Genomic DNA, 10664 nt, shown 5'->3' with positions numbered 1-10664 from the left:
GCTGAAAATTCTTAATAAATCTACTAACATTTTCCTACTAAACCGTAAATATGAACATTTTGTACTCAAGATACAGATGAGTCAAGATACAGAGTTAGGGCAATGTTTTCAGCTCTAAAACAACAGCAAAAGAGCTTATCTAGTAGCAACTTTAAAAAACTAATATATTTATACAATTTCAAAAAATGAAGAGGAAAAGAAACTAGTTCAGAATATTTTCTGATTATTGTATGTAATAAAAGAAAAAGATAATAAACTATGACAAATGTAAATTAAGTATAAAATCTCCACTCTTAAATTATGAATAACACTGAAAGCCACCTTAATCATATGAATTACATGCCTAAGTATAATTTGATTGAATATATTATAAATCATACAACTTTAAATGTACCTAAGACTTTTCATTTTTACTTAACACATCAATTAAAATTTGTAATTGCCATTATATGTTAGAATTCCATTAATGGCTAAGCAAATAAATATTTTAATCATAAAATTTAAAATCATAATTAAACTGTGATAAAATATAAAGTTAACTATATAGAAGGTTTGAATAAAACAAAAAAATTATCTCATCAAGCACTTTGCTTTTGATTATCCTGCTATTGATCTCTTCTGTCAGTAAGTACAGTACCTAGAATTTCAGAGTTTTGTTATTGGAAAGAGATTGGCAGTTGTTCAAGTAAATGGGTTCCCTTTACAAATCAGCAGAAGAAAGTAGAATAAATCAGTGATTTGTACAAGGTCATAACACTAATTAATGTTAAATAATATCTCTAAATATATAGTCGTATAAAGCAGACTTTTTTTGAACACATTGGGAAAACTCATTTTAACACATTAGTGCTACTTGGTGTCTAAGGGGTTTGATTAGAGAATTATTTTACTCTGTTATTTTTTTCAAAAGGTTTTACTCTTATATAATAGTTAACTTATATCCTAAAAGATGCTAACATGGCAAGCTTAGTTCACTATCTTTCAGTTCAAAAAAAGTCTATTTACATGCTAAGAAATATTAAATTTTACAAGTTATTTTAATTTCATAGAAAATTAAGTATAGATGACAAAACATTTAAACAACATATATATCCCAAAATTGGTCCAATGTGTAATATTAATGTTAAGTAAAATATTGCATTTGTCTTGATAACATCATGTATTTAGAAAATGATTATTCATGAGTAAATGTATATTCCATATAAAATGTCTATAGCATTTATTAATTCTTTATGCTTAATGAAATGTCTTATTTCCTAGATTAAAATGTTGTTTCATTGACTTGTTTTATATTTCACTATGGCAGAATAAAAATGTAAACATTTCAATAACAAATGCTTTTGAAGGAATGCTAAACCCATTGGAAGATAATTGCTGTAAATAATTAAATATCCTCATAACCAGTACCTTCAGCATTATATTAATAATATTTTTGGAATGTCAAAATATATATATGTTTAATAAATATAGCTGAAAGTTAAATTTGATGGTCAATTTTAAATTAAATAATATAAAGTTGATTGTGAAACTTTTGTGCAAACCTTAAAGCATCTGGACCATTAAAAAATTTAATCTTTCAAAATGACATCTCCCAAAAGTGATGAATATTGGAGTTTGTTTTAACTTCATGTTATTTTATTGGCTACATTGGTATAGTCAGAAATGTCCAAATATTTGAATTGGTTTTACCTTTGTGTTATTTTATTGGCTACATTGTTTATTATAGTCAGTATGTCCTGAGACATCATTAAAGAGATTCTTTATTAGAAATAAATGTATATGCTAAAGCCTAAATAAGCATATTACTTTTTATAATACAGTATACTTTGAAAAATTTTAGAAATAAATTTAAACAATTAATTACATAATGCCTTACTACTGAGTATTACATTTGGAGTTAGATACATGCTGAGACTCCATCTATAGAATATAAGAACCAAACAACAAAACCGATCTGAGAGAAGAAGAGGAAGAATAAGGAAGAGGAAAGGGGAGTGTTAGGGACTCAATGTTTATGTTACCCAAAATTTGTGTGTTGAAGCCCTAATCTCTAATGCGATTGTATTTGGAGGTGGGGCCTCTGGGTGGGTAATTAGCCCTAGATGAAGTTATGAGGGTGGAGCCTCCGTGATAAGACTAGTGTTGTTATGAGAAGAGGAAGAAACCAGTGCTCTCTCTCCCTCTATGCCATATGAGAACACAGAAAGAAGGCTGCCATCTACAAGCCAGGTAAGAGACTCCAGCAGACACTGAATCTGCCAATGTCTTGATCTTAGGATTCCTGACATCTAGAACTGTGAGAAATAAATATTTGTTATTTTAGCCACCCAGTCTACAGCATTTTGCTATAGCAGCCCAAGAAGACTAAAACACAAAGGGAGAGGGGAGGGGCAAAAGAGGAGGAAGAAGAGGAGGAAAAGAAAGAAAATCTTGGTAAAGTTTACTGTTAGATTGCAGGTTGAGATAAACTGATTAACTGATATTTTTGCTTTTCAACTGATGATATCAGTATTGTGTCAAGAAAGCCAAAATAAGTTTCCATCAAATCATCTGTACATAAAATACTGCTGTTTAATAGATAATAATAATTGTTTATATAATATAAAGTACACTATTTGTTCATTTATAATTCAGTACATTATGTACTTATATATCTTATTCTACAGATACAATGCACAATAAGATGAATGAACAATGGTGTAGCCACATATCTCTGTCAATGACAGAATGCATACACTGAAATGTATTTGTCAAAAGTCTGCCCCTGAGGTAAATGCACATGTAACTGTAATTCTTATAAACATCCTTGTGATCTCAGAAGTGACTCTATACTGTCTTGCCTTAGGGACCCCTCACAGATTCCTACTGTTAATCAATGATTCCTGATTACTGTAATCCCCAAAACTGCAACTTCCTTTACCTCTAAAAGAGGGTTAATAATAGTCACTGTTTTACAGGAGTTTTAAGGATTAAATACGTCTTGCATACAAGGCACTTAGCATGATGTCTAACACCAGGTAAACACTTTCTATATGACAGAAATTTATTATTTATCTATCTATTTCCATATTTAATGTCTAAAATGGATTTAGCTGTACATTTTCTAAGGTATTAGATATTTGAAATCTCATTAGCCAGTGTAATGAAGCGAAAAACATAACCAATGAAAACAATAGATAAGCATATTTTAAACCCATAGCTAGATGTTTGATGGATAGAGTTGTACTTTATTCAATATACTTTATGTTTCTTGTGAATCTTAGAGATGCTCTATCAAACATAGAAATAGTATCAGGAACTCAGCATTCATTGATGAATTATAACTCCTCTTAAAATTTCTAGTCAAATGTTTATTTTGCTTTATTATTCTAATTCAGCCTTTTAAGTGAACAATTTTTAATTTCCCTAGAGTAAAATTTTATAATGAACTCCGTAAGACAGGAGAGTATATACAGAAAATTCATTTACACTTAGCTTGTTAACAGTTCAAGTATTAAAGAGGGATTCATATATTTGAATTTATTTTCTAAGGGAATCTCTTTAAATTCAAGTATATTTCCATAAATCTGTTATGTTAGTCCTCTCATAAGAATGTCTTCCAAAACTGTAATGTCTGCATAATTTTAATCATCGGCATTGACTTTCTTCTAGTAAGGCAATGGTAAAATGATTCTCTACTAATTTTCTCAGATTCTGGACAATTCAATACAATGAAATTGTAACTTATCTTGTAGAACTCTAAATCCTAAAAAGACTAAACCCAATTTCCAAAAGTTTTTAACTTAATATCACAGTAAATATTGGAAGAAAAAGTTGTATTATTGAAGTTTCAAAGCTGGTCAATTCATTTTTCATATTTTCAAACTTTAGAACAGTTTTAGATTTTAAAAAATTATTGTAACAGTTTTCCCTATCATAAACAACTTATATTAGTGTAGTACATTTATTACAATTAAGAAACCAATATTGTTACATTATTATTAAAGTCTATGCATTATTCAGGTATTCTTAGTTTTTACCTATTGTCTTTTTTCTATCCCAGGATCCCATCCAGGATGCCTTCACTACATTTAGTTGTCTTTTCTCTTCAGGTTCCTTTTGGCTATAACAGTTCATATTTAATAATTTTGACTGATTTTCCAGTAGTTTTATTTTTTTAATTTATTCCTTAAATTAGTCTTTCCTTTGGAATATTAAAGTTTATAGTAGTAGACATACATTAGTATTCTTAGGAGGACTGGTGGACTCGGATCTATGTTGATCTTGTCTTTGAAGATCAAACCTATTAAATCTCAAATTTGTTTTGTACTAGAGCATTCTTCACACAAACACTTGTGTCACTGAGAATTAATTGATCTTCTTACTATTAAATGAAAGTTAGCTCAGCTATTGTGCATGCAAATAATTTTTTCTTATAAATTTTGATGTCTCTGGCAAATAAATAAATAGAATTTATTTCTAAATTATCCGTAAGTGTAGATACAACATCTTCTTACAATGCACTGGTACTTGTATTCGAATCTTAATATGACTAAACATATAACAACATCCTATTGAATCTGTTGCAGTTCTTAGTGGTGAAAACTGAGGAATGAAGACATTTAATTTTTTTAAAGGCCGGTCAAGAATATCCCTTTCATTGAATTTGTTCTGCAGAGCAGATATCAGAAAGAGGGCTTAAATTTAAGTGAGTGGCATAGAAATTCACTATGAAAATATTTTTGCAAACAAGTGCATCAATAGAAAACCACAAATCTGTTAAAAATCATTTTATATGGAACTTTCTAATAAAATATGAGGGTATATAATAAAAAAGGTCTCTAATGGCTGAAAGAATAGAGGAAGTACTCAAAACTGCCTAAATTATTCCCTTACTTAAGATAGTACACTGAAAATTTTAGCCTAAAATTTGATAGAAAAATAAAATCAGAAATTACTGTGAAACAGCATCACACACAAGAAGGTCCAACATCCAGAGGAAAAAAATATCCATTAGGATCATTCCAAATATAATGACAATAAAATAAAACTATTGAAAAGATAGAGACACTTGAACAAAAATTTAACAGTAATTCTTAAGAAGATTCAAGTACGAAACACACACAGACAGAAATTCAAACTTCTTTTTGAAAAAGAAAGTTTGAATTGTTGATATCTCTCTAAACTTCTATAACAAATATCTCTATGTTATTCTAAATACTGACGGCAGGGATGGCTCCAGATGACCTGCCGCTGCCATCACAGCAGCTGCAGCAGGGAGGCCAGGGCTGCACACTCCATGGAACCAGTGGGAGCTGGGGACAAGCAGAAGCCCCACCTCTTCCAAGCTGAGGTGGAAGCAGCTCCCCAGGGGATGGGTGCTGCTGCAGACCCAAACCCTGGCTGCATACCCAGGCCTCGCACTCCACAGAGCAGGCAGGACCCCCATCCATCTGGGCAGGGCTACAGCCACCCAAGTTGTGGCTGCAGATCCAAACCTCCCTGTGCTACTGGGGGACCAAGAGCAGGCAGAACCCTGCCCTCATTGGCCCAGCTGCAGCTGCCCAAACCATGGCTGCAGACTTGAGCCTCCTGCTCCACAGAGCAGACAGGAGCCAGGACTGCCTCCCTCACCCTGCCTTTGCAGGCTCAGAAGTGCTTGCTCAAGTGCGTGCTCTAATCTGGGAGCAAAGTCTGGTGAACCTTGGCACCATAAAGGCAGCAGGAAGCAGATTCCTGGGCAGAAGGGGGAGGGTCCCTGGTGAGGCCCCACTTTCAGGCCAACGAGGGCCTGAAGGCTGGGGGCAGACTGCCAGTCCCACGACCAGAGTGGGAACTTGTGGTGCCTTTGCTACCAGCCCATTGCCTCCCATGGACCAATCGGCATGCAATTCCTCCCATCTGAGGCCCATAAAAGCCCTAGGTTCAGCCAGAGCTCAGCAGATGACAGGAGGACCAGCTGCAGAGAGGAGCTACCCTCCCTGCTGAGAGCTTCAGAGACCTGCAGAGATGTCAGGACTACCAGCTACAGAGAAGAGCAACCCACTCCAGGGCCTCCTCTCTGCTAGAAGCTAGGAAGACATTGGAATGATCAGCAGCAGAGAGGAGCCACCCTCTTCAGGGCTTCCTCTCTGCTGAGAGCTGCAAACATCTGGACAACCTGCCTACAGAGAGGAGCCACCCTCTCCAGGCCTCCTCTCTGCTGAAAGCTGCAGACATCAGGATGACCTGACTACAGAGAAGAGCTAACTACAGTGGGTCTCCTCCTAGCTCTTCTAACACTCAATAAGTCTCCTCTTCATTTTGCTCACCCTTCACTTGTCTGCATACCTCATTCTTCCTGGATGCAGGACAAGAACTTGGGCAGAGGTGCCACTGGCCACAGAGGTTTGTGGCCAGAAAAGTGACACCCCAAAGATTCCGTGATAATATCACTTTTTTTTTTTTTAAAGACAGAGTCTCACTCTGTCACCCAGGAGGCTGGAGTGCAATGGCACAATCTCGGCTCACTGCAACCTCTGTGTCCTAGGTTCAAGTGATTCTCCTGCCTCAGCTTCCCAAGTAGCTGGGATTACAGGTGCCCACCACCATGCCCAGCTAATTTTTGTATTTTTAGTAGAGATGGGGTTTCACTATGTTGGCCAGGCTGATCTCAAACTCCTGATCTCAGTTGATCCGCCCACCTCAGCCTCCCAAAGTGCTGGGATTACATGTGTGAGAACAATACCACTTTAACAAGCCCATATTACTTTAATTCCAAACTAGTATGACTCCAATTCCAAAACTAGATTATAATGGTATAAAAATAAAACTACTAATCTCATCAGTTAGTCGAAAAATATCAAGTAAAATATCAGTAAACTGAATATAGTAATTCAGTTTACTGAATTCTAAATAATAATATCATTCTAAAACTCTCACAGACAATTGTCATAGCAGTAGCAGCCAACACCTTTGGCACACTTGTCTTCTATTCTGGTAACTTCACAGAGTCAATAGCTCAAATTTCCATTTAGAAAGCAGAGCTTACCTACCAGCCTCCCTGGCCTCCACCTATAGGAATCTTTGATTCATAAGAGAAGGCGTAAGCATACAAATTTCACTTGGTTGTGGGAGGAGAAAGAGACTACAAGTTGTAAAACCTAAAGTGGCTAAACTCCTGAAAGAAAGTCCCTTTGTTCAGCGTCATCAGAATATTGTTTATTTTCTTCCATATCTGTGCCCAGCTTCATTGGACCCACACCTGCAAGCAGAATGTTGATGAAATTTGTGCATTTTTCAATCTGAAAGGCTCTGAACTCTACTGGAGACTTACTGAATTGCTAATACACTACAATAAATTTATTTTCTTTCTGCTTAAACTTTTCAGAAGTAGATCTGCTACTTGCAAGGAAGAATTGTGACTGAGATGAGCTGTTTATAATAGTAATTCAAATATCTTTAAATGGTAGGCAATTTATCAATAGATTTATTTCATCAACAAATTAAGAGAAAACACATATGATTACATTGACAATGCCAAAATGACAGTTGATTATGCTGAAAATATGTGTAGTAAACACCTAAACAAGATAGCAGTAGACTTTTTCACCAAAAGGTTAATGACAATCTTGTTCAAACTCTATATATATTATATAAATGTAAACGACTATTTAGCTATAAAACCAGCAGTACATCTGGATATATATGTAAAGACATAGAGAGCAGAAATTTTCATACTGACAAAAATTGCAAAGTGAATGTCCTTCAATGAGAGAATGGTTAAATAAACAATGACATATCTCAAAAATGCAACATTATTAAGCCATTTAAATGAAAGATTATTCCAAATGATTTGAAGTAATTCCATCAGGTGTTATTGAGTGAAAATAGAAAGATACAGGTTAAAGTGTGAAATATTATCTTAATGTTTTAAAAAAGTCAAAACACGACCAAAACATTCCACATATATATATACCATATAAATGCATACAAACATGTAGAGAGTTACATAACTCAAAAGAAGAAAAGGAAGGAACAAACCTTCGTTCTTTAGCATGGGTTAGAGCTTGGTCATGGGATGGGGAGAAGTTAAGGAGGGAAGGACAGGGGTTTTTACTGGAGTAGGTGGAAGATGTTAGGGGAGGTAAAAAAAATTTTAAGGGAAAAAAAGAAATGGAGATACAGAAAATACAAAAATAAAAGAAAGATGACATCAAAACATAAAGCAGCATGTATATAATTCCTTTCATGTAATTTGCAAGCATTGAACATAAAAGATATAGTTTCTTCATAGCATAAGTATATGTAGGTAAATATTGTGAGAAGTTTCCTAAGTGATGACTATGTGCCTTTGGGATGGAACATGATAGAGCATGATCAGATCATTGCTGTTTGTTTTTACTCTTATTTTCATTGTTAGCCTTCAGTGTTATTTGACATTTTAAATTACATGTATTCTTTTGAGAAAATTAATACAAAATAGTTTAGATTTCTCCCTCCAGCCATGACCATATCCAGGAAGAAGGCGGGGGCTGCGGCCTGTCAGGAGCCACCCTAGGGCAACAGCTCTGCCTACGCTGGGCCCGGGAAATGAAGCAGGCACCTCCAGCAAGAGGCGCAAGCGGCGGAAGCACTGCACTAGCAGCAGCGGCAAGGACAGCAGCAACAACCTTGAGGACGGTCTGGAGCTCCACTGGGCCCCAGTGGGGACAGGATCAGGCATGCAGCAAGACCAGCAGTGGCGGGCAAGGGGGGGCAGCGTGGCTGTGGTCATCACTCAGCCTGAGTACACCAAGGAACACATCAAACTTGAAGGGTCGAAGTACAACGGTCAACTTTTGATTTGGAGGGCAGCCAACTGGGACTTGATTGGTTGAATGCAAGTGCCTACACACCAAAAGCTGCTTACGGCAATCTCGGTCAGAATTTGTGAGGGGCCTCAGACATGTGGGTACCTGGTAATGCCCAGGTGTGGACAGTGGTTTCTGGTTAGTGTGCTGCTCACAGCCTCCTCATCACCATGGAAGAGAAGCTGTGGAGCTGCTGTGGACAAGAGAAGGGGCATCTGGGACATGACAACACCAAGAGAGTGGAAGCTCCCAGACTCATCAAAGGTCTTAGCCACGAAGTGATCCTGCCAGCAGCATGTGGGCAGAACCACACACCGACCTTGACAGAAACCAGCTCCTTGTTCACATTTGGGGAGAACAAGATGGCATAGCTGGGCCTTGGTAACCAGACAGATGCTGTCCACAGCTTGGCACAGACGAGGCATAAAGGCCAGCCCATTACCAAAATGGCCTGTGGAGCTGAATTCAGTGTGAAAATGGACTGCAAAGGAAACCTCTTTTCCTTTGGGTGCCCTGAATATGGACAGCTGGGACACAATTGGACGGGAAGTTCATCACTCTGATGCAGCCATTAGAGTATTACTGCAAACTTGTGATTGGCTGTCTTCATCCAGAAAACAAAAGATGGACAGATTCTGCCTGTACCAAACGGTTGAATGAGACACAGCCTGTGGCACTAACTACACACTGGTTCTGGACTCCCAGAAGCAAGTCTTCTCAGGGCTTCATTGGCTATGGCTGACTGGGCCATGTGGAGCAGAAAGTTGAGACTGTTCCCCCTCGCCAGGAGAAGCTGTTTGACTTCCCTGGGCGTGGGGTGCCCCCAGATCTATGCTGGTTATGACGGTTACACCTGCTCCTTTGCTGTCAGTGAAGTGGGTGGTCTGTTTATCTGAGGGGCCACCAACACCTCCTGTGAGTCTACCATGTACCCCAAAGCAGGGCAGAACCCCTGTGGCTGGAGAATCTGGAGCCTGGCTTGTGACAAGAGCAGCATCATTGCATAAGAGCATCACCAGCTGGGGCCCTGTTGCCAACATTTGGGCAACTGGCCTGCAGGGACCAGAAACCAAACTCTTTGTAGTTCCCTGTCCAGCCAGAGCCTTGTCACAGCAGTTGCCAGTTAAGAGATTTGCCAGCTGTCAAGTGCATTCTCTGGTCCTTACAAGAAGGATCAGTGCTTTATGTATCAGTCTTTATTGCCTTTAGGTTTCAGTCTCTCTCTCCCGCAACCCAGACACTGACTAGTACTGGCCGTCCTGTTTCTGAGACTGGGAGTAGTGCTCTTCACTCAGCTCTCTTTAGTCTCCTTTGCTTGGCTCTGGTACCAAATAGTTGGGATTACTGAAGAGTCCCTTTCCTCGCTTGTCAGCACTGATGCTGTGACCACTACCTGTGTCCCAGTCAAGTGCCCTGTGCTGGAGCTTGGCACAGTGCATGCTGTGCAGCATTAGTTACAAGGTGCCCTTCCCGGAACCCTCCACTCACTTGAGCTCAAGAGAGGCAACACCTCTGGCGGGAGGGTCCTTGTTTCCAGAGAATTTGGACTGCTTTGGGTGCTTTAAGGTAATTAATTCAGTGGTGCTTTGGGGGGAGATGAGAATAGAACTTAAGTGTGAGACTTGGGTGGATGGGCAAGTTAAATATTGGTCTTTTCAAGTTATTTATTGCTTTTTTGTTACCACTTGTCATTGTCTTCATGTTAAAATGCCAAAAACGACTTGGTTGTTGCTTTTTTCTCTATTTTCCACCCAGTCCCTCCTTATGGTGACTTCTTCCCTTGCAGGGGACTTAGCAGTATCTGTCTGGGCCAGTCCCAAGGCCTTGTGGCAGGAAAGCAGCCTGCATCTCTCT

The 10664-nt window shown here is 38.0% G+C and overlaps 1 pseudogene; it reads left to right on the top strand.

Moving 5' to 3' along the window:
* The first annotated feature begins 8464 nt into the window (after positions 1-8464).
* On the top strand, positions 8465-9894 carry LOC129034232 (protein RCC2-like; annotated as a pseudogene).
* Positions 9895-10664: the final 770 nt, after the last annotated feature.

This window comes from Pongo pygmaeus, chromosome 2, assembly GCF_028885625.2.
Source record: "Pongo pygmaeus isolate AG05252 chromosome 2, NHGRI_mPonPyg2-v2.0_pri, whole genome shotgun sequence".
In the NCBI taxonomy this organism is placed as follows: Eukaryota; Metazoa; Chordata; class Mammalia; order Primates; family Hominidae; genus Pongo; species Pongo pygmaeus.
The sequence above is the reverse complement of the archived record's forward strand: the minus strand, read 5'-3'. Positions and strand labels throughout refer to the sequence as shown.